General features: G+C 30.2%; 1 pseudogene across 1 annotated transcript; it reads left to right on the forward strand.

The window, feature by feature from the left end:
- The first annotated feature begins 156 nt into the window (after nucleotides 1–156).
- LOC149884210 (glutathione peroxidase-like) lies at nucleotides 157–3,500 on the forward strand (annotated as a pseudogene). Its single transcript, XR_016455666.1, has 3 exons — nucleotides 157–527; nucleotides 2,566–2,715; nucleotides 3,028–3,500. The product of XR_016455666.1 is annotated as a glutathione peroxidase-like (transcript).
- Nucleotides 3,501–11,293: the final 7,793 nt, after the last annotated feature.

Consider the following 11,293-nt stretch of genomic DNA (forward strand, 5'->3'; position numbering starts at 1 on the left):
TTTGAGCAGATTATTTAACGCCTGTATAAATCCTGCACTACCTATTTGCAAACAGTTTTTTTTGTTTGTTTGTTTATCTTTCAATATATTTTAAAGACTCTTTTACAGGTTTTATTTACAGATTTTAAAACTGTTTGCATAACGCACAGCGTGACGGAGTGTCTTGTGCTTATTTTAAAGAGACTAACATTTCAAAGCTTCATTAAGATTTACTAAAGTAAATCATAATGAAGCTTTCACATGTTTTTCTTTTTTTTGCACAAAATTTTTATTTCTACAACGCTCTTAAATTCAAGAATTGCGAGAGTGCAACATCCAACGGCTCTTTCTTTTCATTCAAGTACCAAGACTGGAGTAACAAGCTGGTCGATTTTAAAAAATTCAAAGGAAACATTTCATTGGTGGTAAATGTAGCTACTTTTTGAGGTTTAACAACATCAAATTTTCTTGAGTTAAATGCACTAGTTAAAAAATACTCGAGAGAAAATGGATGTTCGCTCAATGTCATTGCATTTCCTTCAAATCAGGTACTTTTATGTTATTATTTTATATGATAAATTCTTATATTTTCTTTTTTTTTTTTATATCTTCTCTTACATATTGTTATGTTAACAAAAATGATAACAAAGATGAGATAATAATAAATAAAGTCTTAGAGGATTTTTTTCTGATAAGATGTTTTGTTGTTAATGATTAAAACAGAGTGCGGCTATATCAAATTGCGGAATAATCTTTAGAAAGGCTAATTTTTTTGCTTTTGGCGTTTGGTTGGTGCCGAGCAATTTTTTAAAAACATAGCGAAAAGTTAAAAAATTGAAAGAAAAAAACTGTGGTGTTAAATTTGATGCACGCGGGTAGTTTATCTACAAGAGAAGTAATCACAAATATCTGGAGAGTCTAAAAGTACAGTAAAAAAACTGAATGGGTTCAAATGTGAATTCCTGTGGACAAAGAAGATCACAACAAGTTTATAAAACGTCTTAAGAATTTTGTTGAGAATCATACAATTACCATTAGAATCATATATAATATATAATCATATATTATATATTATATATGATTCATAGATAATCTTCCTAACGGTTCATTAGAAAGGCTATCAAAGTGTTTGAAGGTTGATAAAAAGACCGTGAGAAGGCCTCTAAAGACTCTTAGAAAGGTTGCTGTTGTCAGGCCTACCAGAAAACATTTGACAGAAAGACGCAAAACTTTCAGATTAAAGTGATAAAAAAGCTTCTCAACGGGTAGAATGGGTAGATTGAGACAAATTTTAAAACCAGTTTATTTTTAAACAATCCAAGCTCTTTACTTGTATTTTTAGATAATTATTCTTTATTAAATGTTATTAAATTTTCAATGTTTCTAATTTGGCTAGCACACCATTATCAGCAACTTTGCACAATTTTCCTTTCAATCCTTTCATAATGTTCTTGTAGCGTTTCATCAAACTCATTTACCTTTGCTTTAATGTGCAATATCAACTGCCTTTCAGTAAGAATTGTCCATCCTCTCTCATACTCTTTCTGAGCCAAGCATCCTTAAAAGTTTTCAATTGGTTTTGATTGAGGAAGATTTGATGGGTTTATGTCACGGCGTACGTAATTGACGTTATTATCTAACCAGCATAAAGCCTTCATGCGCTTGCAAAATCTGGCCAAGATAGATATTTTCTCTTTCTCTGAAATAAAAGGATAAAGTTTTACCAGACATTCTTTGTGAATGTTTTGATTTATCGCTGGAATATTGACTGATCGCACAGGTACCTCAGAAAACCGCCTTTCAGATATCGCTATCCATACAAGCATATGCTTCGGATGTTTTTATTTTTTATTTTACTTTTGAGGTAATTCTTAACTGAATTTAAGTTTTTTTGCGTCTTGTGATGAACATCTGCTTGAGCTAGTTGACGATGTATTATTGTGCGATTGATGAAAATTTTCGGGCTAGTTTACGGAAACTTAATTTTTCGCAGCTCTTTTTAAAATACCCCAATTCTTATTGTTCCACACCTTCGACTGAGAACCTTTATATTGTTACTTAGCATCTTTACTTTCCCTGCTTCTCTTGATTTACTGTAAATAGTATTTGTTGCTTAGAAAGACAAAATTGCCCTATTTGTGTGTCATACTAAGCATACTCAATAACCATGCTAAGTATTATTGCTTCACATTGTGAAGTGTCCGCCCATTCATAACAATAAGAAAAAAAAAGTAAATACAAAGGTTAACACAAGCCTTTTGAAAAATGGCTTAAGGCCATATGTATGGCTCAAGAAGACCTTCCCAAATTCGGAATTATGCGTTTCAACAGGATGGAGCTGAAAGCTATAGAGAGAAAATACCTTATCAGTATCTGGCAGGCCATCTTTTCCTATCTAAAAGCTATCATTGAAAAAAAAAGTGAAGGAAAATGTCCACAATTCGCTGCCGCACCCTGTATTTCACTTTTTAAATTTTTTTAATTCTTTCAAGTTCAGATTTGTGTTTCACAATTTTATTATTCAGTTTTAAATGAATTTAAAAAAATCATCTATAATTTAAACTTTGTTCAACTTCATTATGCTAGTTCAATCACCAAGCCCCAGGTAGTAGTGATGAGTTCATGAGAACTCTGCAGCACGTGCGACCTGGAAACAATTACGTTCCAGCAATGGATATATTTCAAAGAGTGGATGTTAATGGAGCCAATGAAGCAAGCATATTTTCTTGGCTTAAGGTATAAATTTTTATGGTGATGATAATGATGATGATGATGATGATGATGATGATGATGATGATGATGATGATGATGATGATGATGATGATGATGATGATGACAAAGATGACAAAATCCGGAGAATAATGATAATCATGATGAGGGTGACGATGATATTGAGAGTTACGATTGATGATTGATGATTGATGATGATGATGATGATGATGATGATGATGATGATGATGATGATGATGATGATGATGATGATGATGATGATGATGATGATGATGATGATAATGAAGAGGATATTAATTGTTTTTATCATATTTATAGAGTGGCTGTGAAGCACCTTCTGATTTAATTGTAAAGTTAAATTACGCTCTATGGCGCCCGATTCGTTCAAGAGACATTTCTTGGAACTTTGAAAAGTTTTTGATTGACAATAACGGAATTCCTGTAAAAAGATACTCAGCTGATAGCAATCCATCAACATTTGAAAAAGATATTAATTATCAGATTACTAGGTGCATTCAAGCAACAAAAAATCAGGCTCAAAAAAAATATTTTTCTTCCTTTTTTTTCTCTTTTAATTTTTGTATTTTTGCTTATCTTTTTTAACTGTAAAATGTTTTCACAATTATTTTTTAAAATGGAGTTAGAGGGTCAATAATTATTACTTTATGAAAACCTTTTTAAAAGCCAACAGTGCATTTAAAGGTTAGATGCGATTTTTGTGCTTGGACAGGTGCATATGTTCAACGCACTTTTCAAGTGTATTTTTATTGAACTTTATGATTCAAAATTGATTTATTGTAGTATTTATTTATTCCTATACACGAACAAGCAAAATTGATTGATATTTCTTTAAATACGTAAATCAAGACGTATTATAAGAAATCAAAGAGCGAAAATATCTGTAGGATCAGATAGCAATAAATTCTGATCTTATCTTTCCTAGTCTCGGAAAAACGAGAAATGGCTTTTGATATCTTCATGAAACATCATGGAGATGCCATTGAAAGTAACTAACCATGCGAGATGTTAGTGCGACCACTCTGCAATAAATATCATGCGGCTCCTTATGACCATAACTTATTGTAGTAAATAAAATAACGTATAAAATATATTTTTTATCATATTTTTTTGCTTCTTACTACATTCTGTTGCACTTTATAACATCAATAGACAAAACTTATTTTCAAATAAAACACAACACAAAATCAGTTTAATAACAAAACCATTTTCTCAGAAGCATTATATAAAAATAGTTTTAAAATTAGCTCTACTGATTTTCGAAGTTCGGAACTTCTCTATCATAAACTTATCATCATATCATAAAACTGTCATCACATCATAAAACTGTCATCACATCATAAAACTGTCATCATATCATAAAACTGTCATGAATGACTGACCTACACAATTCGTTTTCAATTGAGTGTCAACTGATAAGCCGACTATTGGTTTTTGAGTCAACATCTTACCTAAGTATGATTATAATTTTGAAAACCTCTCGCAAGAAGCAACTGTGACATGCCATGTGTGTCAAGCTGTGACATGTCTTGTTACTTATAATCTCATTGCGATATTACATTTTTATATATATGTTAAAAAAGTTTAAAAATATTGATACCTAATGTTTAAAAAATATCTAAAAAAAATCCTTTGTATGGTGATACTATATACCAATAGGAGTTCATAGCAAGTAATTTTAAAATCCTCAATAATCGTCCGTGAAGTTTTTCACTGTTTTCGCCTATGAGAAATATTGTTTTTTTGTATTTCAAAAGTTTTTTTCTGAAAAAACGTTTACTTAACAAAAAAAAATATTTCTGAGTATATATACAATATTACCGTCAAAATTTAGCGTCTTACTAAATAAAATAAAGTTAAAATTTACCGTCTTACTAGATAAAATAACACCGAACAATTTTTTTTAAAATCAATTTTTTTCTGGGAAACTGCAATCTTCTTTGAATATTGAAATATTTAAATGATTTGTGATAAGTAAAGATCCCTATTTTTTTCCGAAACTTACTACTAATGCAGAAAATCAGTTTGAGCCACCTGCCTGAGGAAAGGTGACACTAAACTGACTGCAACTGAGATTGAGAAAATCCTCAAATTCACTCAAAAAGTTGTTAACTTCGAAGATTACAGAGTTCCACTGGCCACCTGCATCATCTAATATTAAAATGAAAAGCTAAGTGATAGTAACACAAATGTTATAACACTTTAATACTTTTATTATTAAGACTTCCACTTTTCACTCAAATGTGACTATTTGATCTACAGAGCTTAAAGCAAAAGAAAAATATCCACTATTAATGCCTAAAAACTCAATACCCAAACAATTTCAGGAGGCATTTCAGATTCCTGAAAAACATTGCTCTAAATATTTGTTAACATTAGGTCATGTTCTTCTTCATCACTTCACTCTAGGAACTAGACATAAAAGTTTAAAAAAGTTTTCAGAAAAAGACTCAGTTGATGCTGAGCAAGTAGCTTTAAAGTTGGTAGTCAGAAAAGATTCTTCCCCAAATGGTACTATACGCCATAGCCAGTCTGGTAGAAAACTTTTGCTAGTAAGAAAAGATATTTGATAATTTGAATTTATATTTTTAGAGCTTTAGAGCAATTTTGTAATGGTATTTGATTCAAGCTAATCAATTTTGGGCCCGGTGCACAGAAACTTTTTAAAAACCTTCCTCAACTCAAAGCAGGTACAGATTCAATGAATTACAGGGTTTTCCAACAATGGTATTAAAAAGTTTGGATCAGCTCTTAAACAGATTTGTCCAATAAGACTGGTAGAGCTTAACTTTTAGCAGGAGCTCGGTCAAGTAGGGTAAAGACTAAATGATTAGTTTCACAAGTATAACTCTGTCTGATACAAATCAGATACACCAAGTTGTACACTACCACAGCCTGAGCAAAATAAGTGATTGACCTTTATTTCTTCAAAAAAACTCAATTGTTTTACCATCGTGAAATTGTTGATAGATGGAGGAGGTTTATTCATGTAAGTAATTTTATTCAAATCCAGTTGGAAAAGCATAAATTCCCGCCTCACAGGCTTCTTCAGAAGACTGCCAAATTAGGATCATCACAGACAAAAAACAGTCAGTGTCAAACAACAGCTTATTGTAGCACTTCCTCAAGACACTCCAGAAACATACCACTTAGTCAAATCTATTTATGATCGTATTAATATCCAAAAGAATTTCTTCAATGACTCTTTGATTATCTCCTGCAACATAAAGCTTGCTGACATTTTTTTCGGCATTCAATTCCACAGCAGAAAAAATCCGTCTTGCTGGTGCTATGTGAAACCCACAATCCTTAACCGTGGAAATTAAAGAACTTTTGGTGGTATTAGGAAATAACACACTGACTTCCTTGATTCGGGGGAAACATCAAAAATCAAAAAATTTCAAAAATGTTGCTAATTTACCCTTGATTGAGTTGCCCAACCATATGCATGCGTTTGAACCTATTTTATTAACAGAGCTGGAAATGGTAAACCCTTAACTTAAAAACCTCAGTGATCAATGGCCAGGGGACAAGAGTTGGCCAGCTGTGCTGCATGTTCCAATTAATTCTTACTATATTAATGGAAATGATGGCATGAAATATCTGAAAGGGTTTGACAAACTTCAGCAGCTCTCTAAAACATTAAACATTGGCGCAGTTTTATCATCTAAGCACATGGTTAGTTATTGTAGGCTTTTGTTAATAATTTTTTTAATAATGTTCATCTGAAACAATAAATTAAACCAGGCAACTAAATACATAATAAAGTGTCAACTCTTTATTTAATTAATATTTCATGCATTCTGTCCTGATCACTCCATCTTCGCATGCGGTAGTCAGTTGTTGAAGTTCTTTTTACAACATGGATCTTTGCCTCACTTTATATCTGGAAGATTCTTCTCAGTCAGGTTGACGGAATGCTTTTTAAAAATCGCTTTAGATAAGCAAAAATTAAATTATAAATCCACTACTACCACCATATTGGAACAACTGTTATAACTCGTACCTAAAAAAAATGCGATCTAATATTTACTTTCCAGGCGAGTCATTAACTGAAACCATTATACTAAAATACTCTTATTCCACGATCTCTTCGCACTCGGCGGAAAAACCAAAATCATGGCTCACCGTTCTTTTAGAAATAAACTTTATATTTGAAACAATCAATTATAAAAAAAGAAGTAATAAAAACGCTGATAACAATAAAATTTTGAGTGTATACTTTTGCACGGTCCTTTAAACCTCAACTGTCCCACCGCAAATGCAGAGTTTGCATGCCCCTTAAAGCGTCTCTCTGTGTTAAGGCTTCCAAAAAATGCAAGAGTTTTTTTTTTCACGCATGAAATACAACTTTCTGAATTATTGTTAATCATAATACTATTTATACAAATCTATCAACTCCTGTAAGGTATTGATTAAATGGTTTTTTTTTTCCCCTTTCAAAGTTATTCTTATTTCACGTGAATTTCTGTGGAATATTTTAGGTTTGTGTTTCTATTTTGGTTTAGAAAAATTAACCAAGGATGCAGGTAACTTTAAGTAATTATCGCTCAACAATAATACTAAAATATATTTGATTTGTGAAGTGTGGATTTTTTTTTAGCAATCTTCAATTTTCTAACCAATCAAAATGAAATAGTTCTATTGTGACTTGTAATTTTATCTTTAAATGACATTTTTTTTGTTTTGAACTTACGTATTAAAATCAAAACATTAAGGGTAAAATCAAAGCATTCCCTATTTGCATCCTGTAAATTTAAAACCTCATTTAGTTTCCTCTTGTTACTATTTTCCTCCATGATTTCCTCAATTAAAAGTTGTACATAATGTGAGGAGGAAAAACGAAAGAAATTTGAAGTATCGTCTTTAAGTTTATTTCCGAATCAAACACATAACATTCGATCGAAGAAAAGTACTGGTTTGGCATTATGTTTATCATATATTTTCATGAAAATTTATTATATATATATATATATAGGGTAAGGTTGCCAATATTGTACCCCCTAAGATAAAATTAAAAAATGTAGACAACCTACTGAGTAGAAATCTGGATTTTCAATTGGATTTCATAATTTAGGGATTGTTTGTTGTAAAGATGTTTAAAAAGCTCAAAATTTAAAAAGCGTTATGTCTCGAAGAATCAAACTAAAAAAATAGCGCTAAGAGTACAATTAAGGAAACTAGATCCTTAATTAAACTAGATCCTTAATACAATTAAGGAAACTAGATCCTTAATTGTACCATTTTATTCCGATATTGTACCACTTTCTTGATTTCAATTACTTTACAGCTTTGCAAATATTTTATGATTTTAGATTTAAGGGATTTAAAGAACTGATTAAAAGGAATGGTTTTTATAAAATCAGCAATTAGAAATGTTCTGATATAACATAACATAACACCTAACTGCCCATAATATAATGAAATGAAGTTTTTTATTTAATAAACTCTATGCAACTTGAATTTTTTTTTATTCTGGAAAATGCCAAAAACAGGTATCACCACATATGGTGCAATTTTTATTTAAATTGTATGTTTACCAATGGGTTAGCTAAAATTAGAATAGTGGAGGAAGGTAGGTATTAAAGATAGTTATACTAAATAATGTAAAACAATATATACTATATCTGTTTTAAAAACAACCACACTAAATATTGTAAAATAAAATACGTAAAAACATTATTTTTGGCAAAAGTTTCAGATATATTGTATCTGTTTTTGATAAACCTCTGCACAGCCAACATGACACCAGCCTTGACATATTGGTAAAACTGAACTAGAGAGTGCATCTTTTTAAGGACTGTTTGTCAATACAAGAGTAATACTGAAATTTTTCTTTTTTTTGTTTAAGTGGTGAAGGTCGTTTTGTAAGTATGGATATTTCTCTAATTGGAATCTCAAAAGGAATTTGCTAAACTTTACACGCATTTTTTAGCGGTCAGAATGGTTGCGTCGGTACAATTTACGCAACTAATCTGACATTCAGTTAACTAAAAAATTTGACAACTAAAAATAAGATATTTTAAATTCTAGGTATTTATTTTGAATTTAGATAAATTATGCTTTAACATAAATACACTGAAAAAATCATATCTTCTACTTTCTTAAGTGAAATACGCTAAACCATGAAAACCTAAAATAAGAAATCTCCAATAACAAACCAACAAGACCTTACTCTGGCCTTAATACAGTTGGGTGACAAAAAAAAAACAATTCACTACATAATTTTATTCAGCAAAGATAAAAAATAAGTTAAAAAATTTCTTGTGGGTTGTAAAAATAACGAGTTATGTTAAAAGTACAATATAGGCATCGGTACAATATTAGCAACCTTACCCTATATATATATACATATATATATATATATATATATATATATATATATATATATATATATATATATATATATATAAAACGAAGAAACAACAACTATGTATGGTACTTAAAGTTTCATGCCTAGCGGCAATCATCAGCCATGAAATACAAATCAAAAATCTATAAAAACCGTTACAAATTGCAAAAATTACTGTATCGTGTGCTCTGACGTCATATTAGGAAAAAGAGGAGGAAAAGAAAGAAAGAAAGAAAGAAAGGAATAAAGAAGTAAAGAAATGAAAGAAAGCAATAGAGAAATAAAGAAAAGAAAAGAAAGAAAAGAAAAGAAAGGAAAGAAAAGAAAAGAAAAGAAAAGGAAAGAAAGAAAAGAAAGAAAAGAAAGAAAAGAAAGAAAAGAACGAAAAGAAAGAAAGAAAAGAAAGGAAAGAAAGAAAGAAAGAAAGAAAGAAAAGAAAAGAAAGAAATAATATAGGCCTAGTCACCAGTATCAAATTTCGAAAGAAGAAATTTATTTCTATGCCTGCATTTTGAAACCAATTCGTTCTTCTTATTCAATAAGGTACCTTCATTAAACATAATAATCATGTACTTCTCATGCAGGCATAGCATGCAACATTTTGTAGCCGGGTTGTACGATTTGCAATGTTTGATTATCTTCCACTTAACGATAGGTGTGAAATTTTCTTCTTTCATTTTCCATATTTCTTTCGATAGTTCTGTGTCGTTCTTATATTTTTCAATGTTAAAGGATTTTTGGTGGTTCGCATACCTTAGTTTGAAAGGTGTTTCGCTGATGCCGTAATATATTTTTTCTTTCATTACTGGGTTGCTGGAAGAGATGGTGGCTTGGTAGACTATGTTTTTTGCAAGACAATTTTGATGTAAAGGACATTTTGCAAGACAATTTTGATGTCCTTTACATCAAAATTGTCTTGCAAAATGTCCTTTACATCAAAATTGTCTTGCAAAATGTCCTTTACATCAAAATTGTCTTGCAAAATGTCCTTTACATCAAAATTGTCTTGCAAAATGTCCTTTACATCAAAATTGTCTTGCAAAATGTCCTTTACATCAAAATTGTCTTGCAAAAAACATAGTCTACCAAGCCACCATCTCTTCCAGCAACCCAGTAATGAAAGAAAAAATATATTACGGCATCAGCGAAACACCTTTCAAACTAAGGTATGCGAACCACCAAAAATCCTTTAACATTGAAAAATATAAGAACGACACAGAACTATCGAAAGAAATATGGAAAATGAAAGAAGAAAATTTCACACCTATCGTTAAGTGGAAGATAATCAAACATTGCAAATCGTACAACCCGGCTACAAAATGTTGCATGCTATGCCTGCATGAGAAGTACATGATTATTATGTTTAATGAAGGTACCTTATTGAATAAGAAGAACGAATTGGTTTCAAAATGCAGGCATAGAAATAAATTTCTTCTTTCGAAATTTGATACTGGTGACTAGGCCTATATTATTTCTTTCTTTTCTTTTCTTTCTTTCTTTCTTTCTTTCTTTCCTTTCTTTTCTTTCTTTCTTTTCGTTCTTTTCTTTCTTTTCTTTCTTTTCTTTCTTTTCTTTCTTTCCTTTTCTTTTCTTTTCTTTTCTTTCCTTTCTTTTCTTTTCTTTCTTTTCTTTTCTTTATTTCTCTATTGCTTTCTTTCATTTCTTTACTTCTTTATTCCTTTCTTTCTTTCTTTCTTTCTTTTCCTCCTCTTTTTCCTAATATGACGTCAGAGCACACGATACAGTAATTTTTGCAATTTGTAACGGTTTTTATAGATTTTTGATTTGTATTTCATGGCTGATGATTGCCGCTAGGCATGAAACTTTAAGTACCATACATAGTTATTGTTTCTTCGTTTTATATATATATATATATATTGCTCTATTTACACAAAATATTGAGCACTCTTATACGAACAAGAGATATTGTATTTGATAATAATACAACTTGAAATAGCTATATATATATATATATATATATATATATATATATATATATATATATATATATATATATATATGTAAAATCAATTTTCATAAAAATATATGATAAAAATAATGCCAAAACCAGTGATAAGTATTATTATTTTGTGATTTAGACATTATTATTGTTGTTACTATTGTAGCAATATTTTTTATAGCATTAATATTTTTATTGAAAATAACTCCATCTTCACACATTCTCATCATTCACAAACCACACTTACACAGAAA

Source organism: Hydra viridissima, unplaced genomic scaffold (genome assembly GCF_058129835.1).
Source record: "Hydra viridissima isolate aposymbiotic clone 2 unplaced genomic scaffold, HvirCarnegie_v1 scaffold_9, whole genome shotgun sequence".
NCBI lineage: Eukaryota > Metazoa > Cnidaria > Hydrozoa > Anthoathecata > Hydridae > Hydra > Hydra viridissima.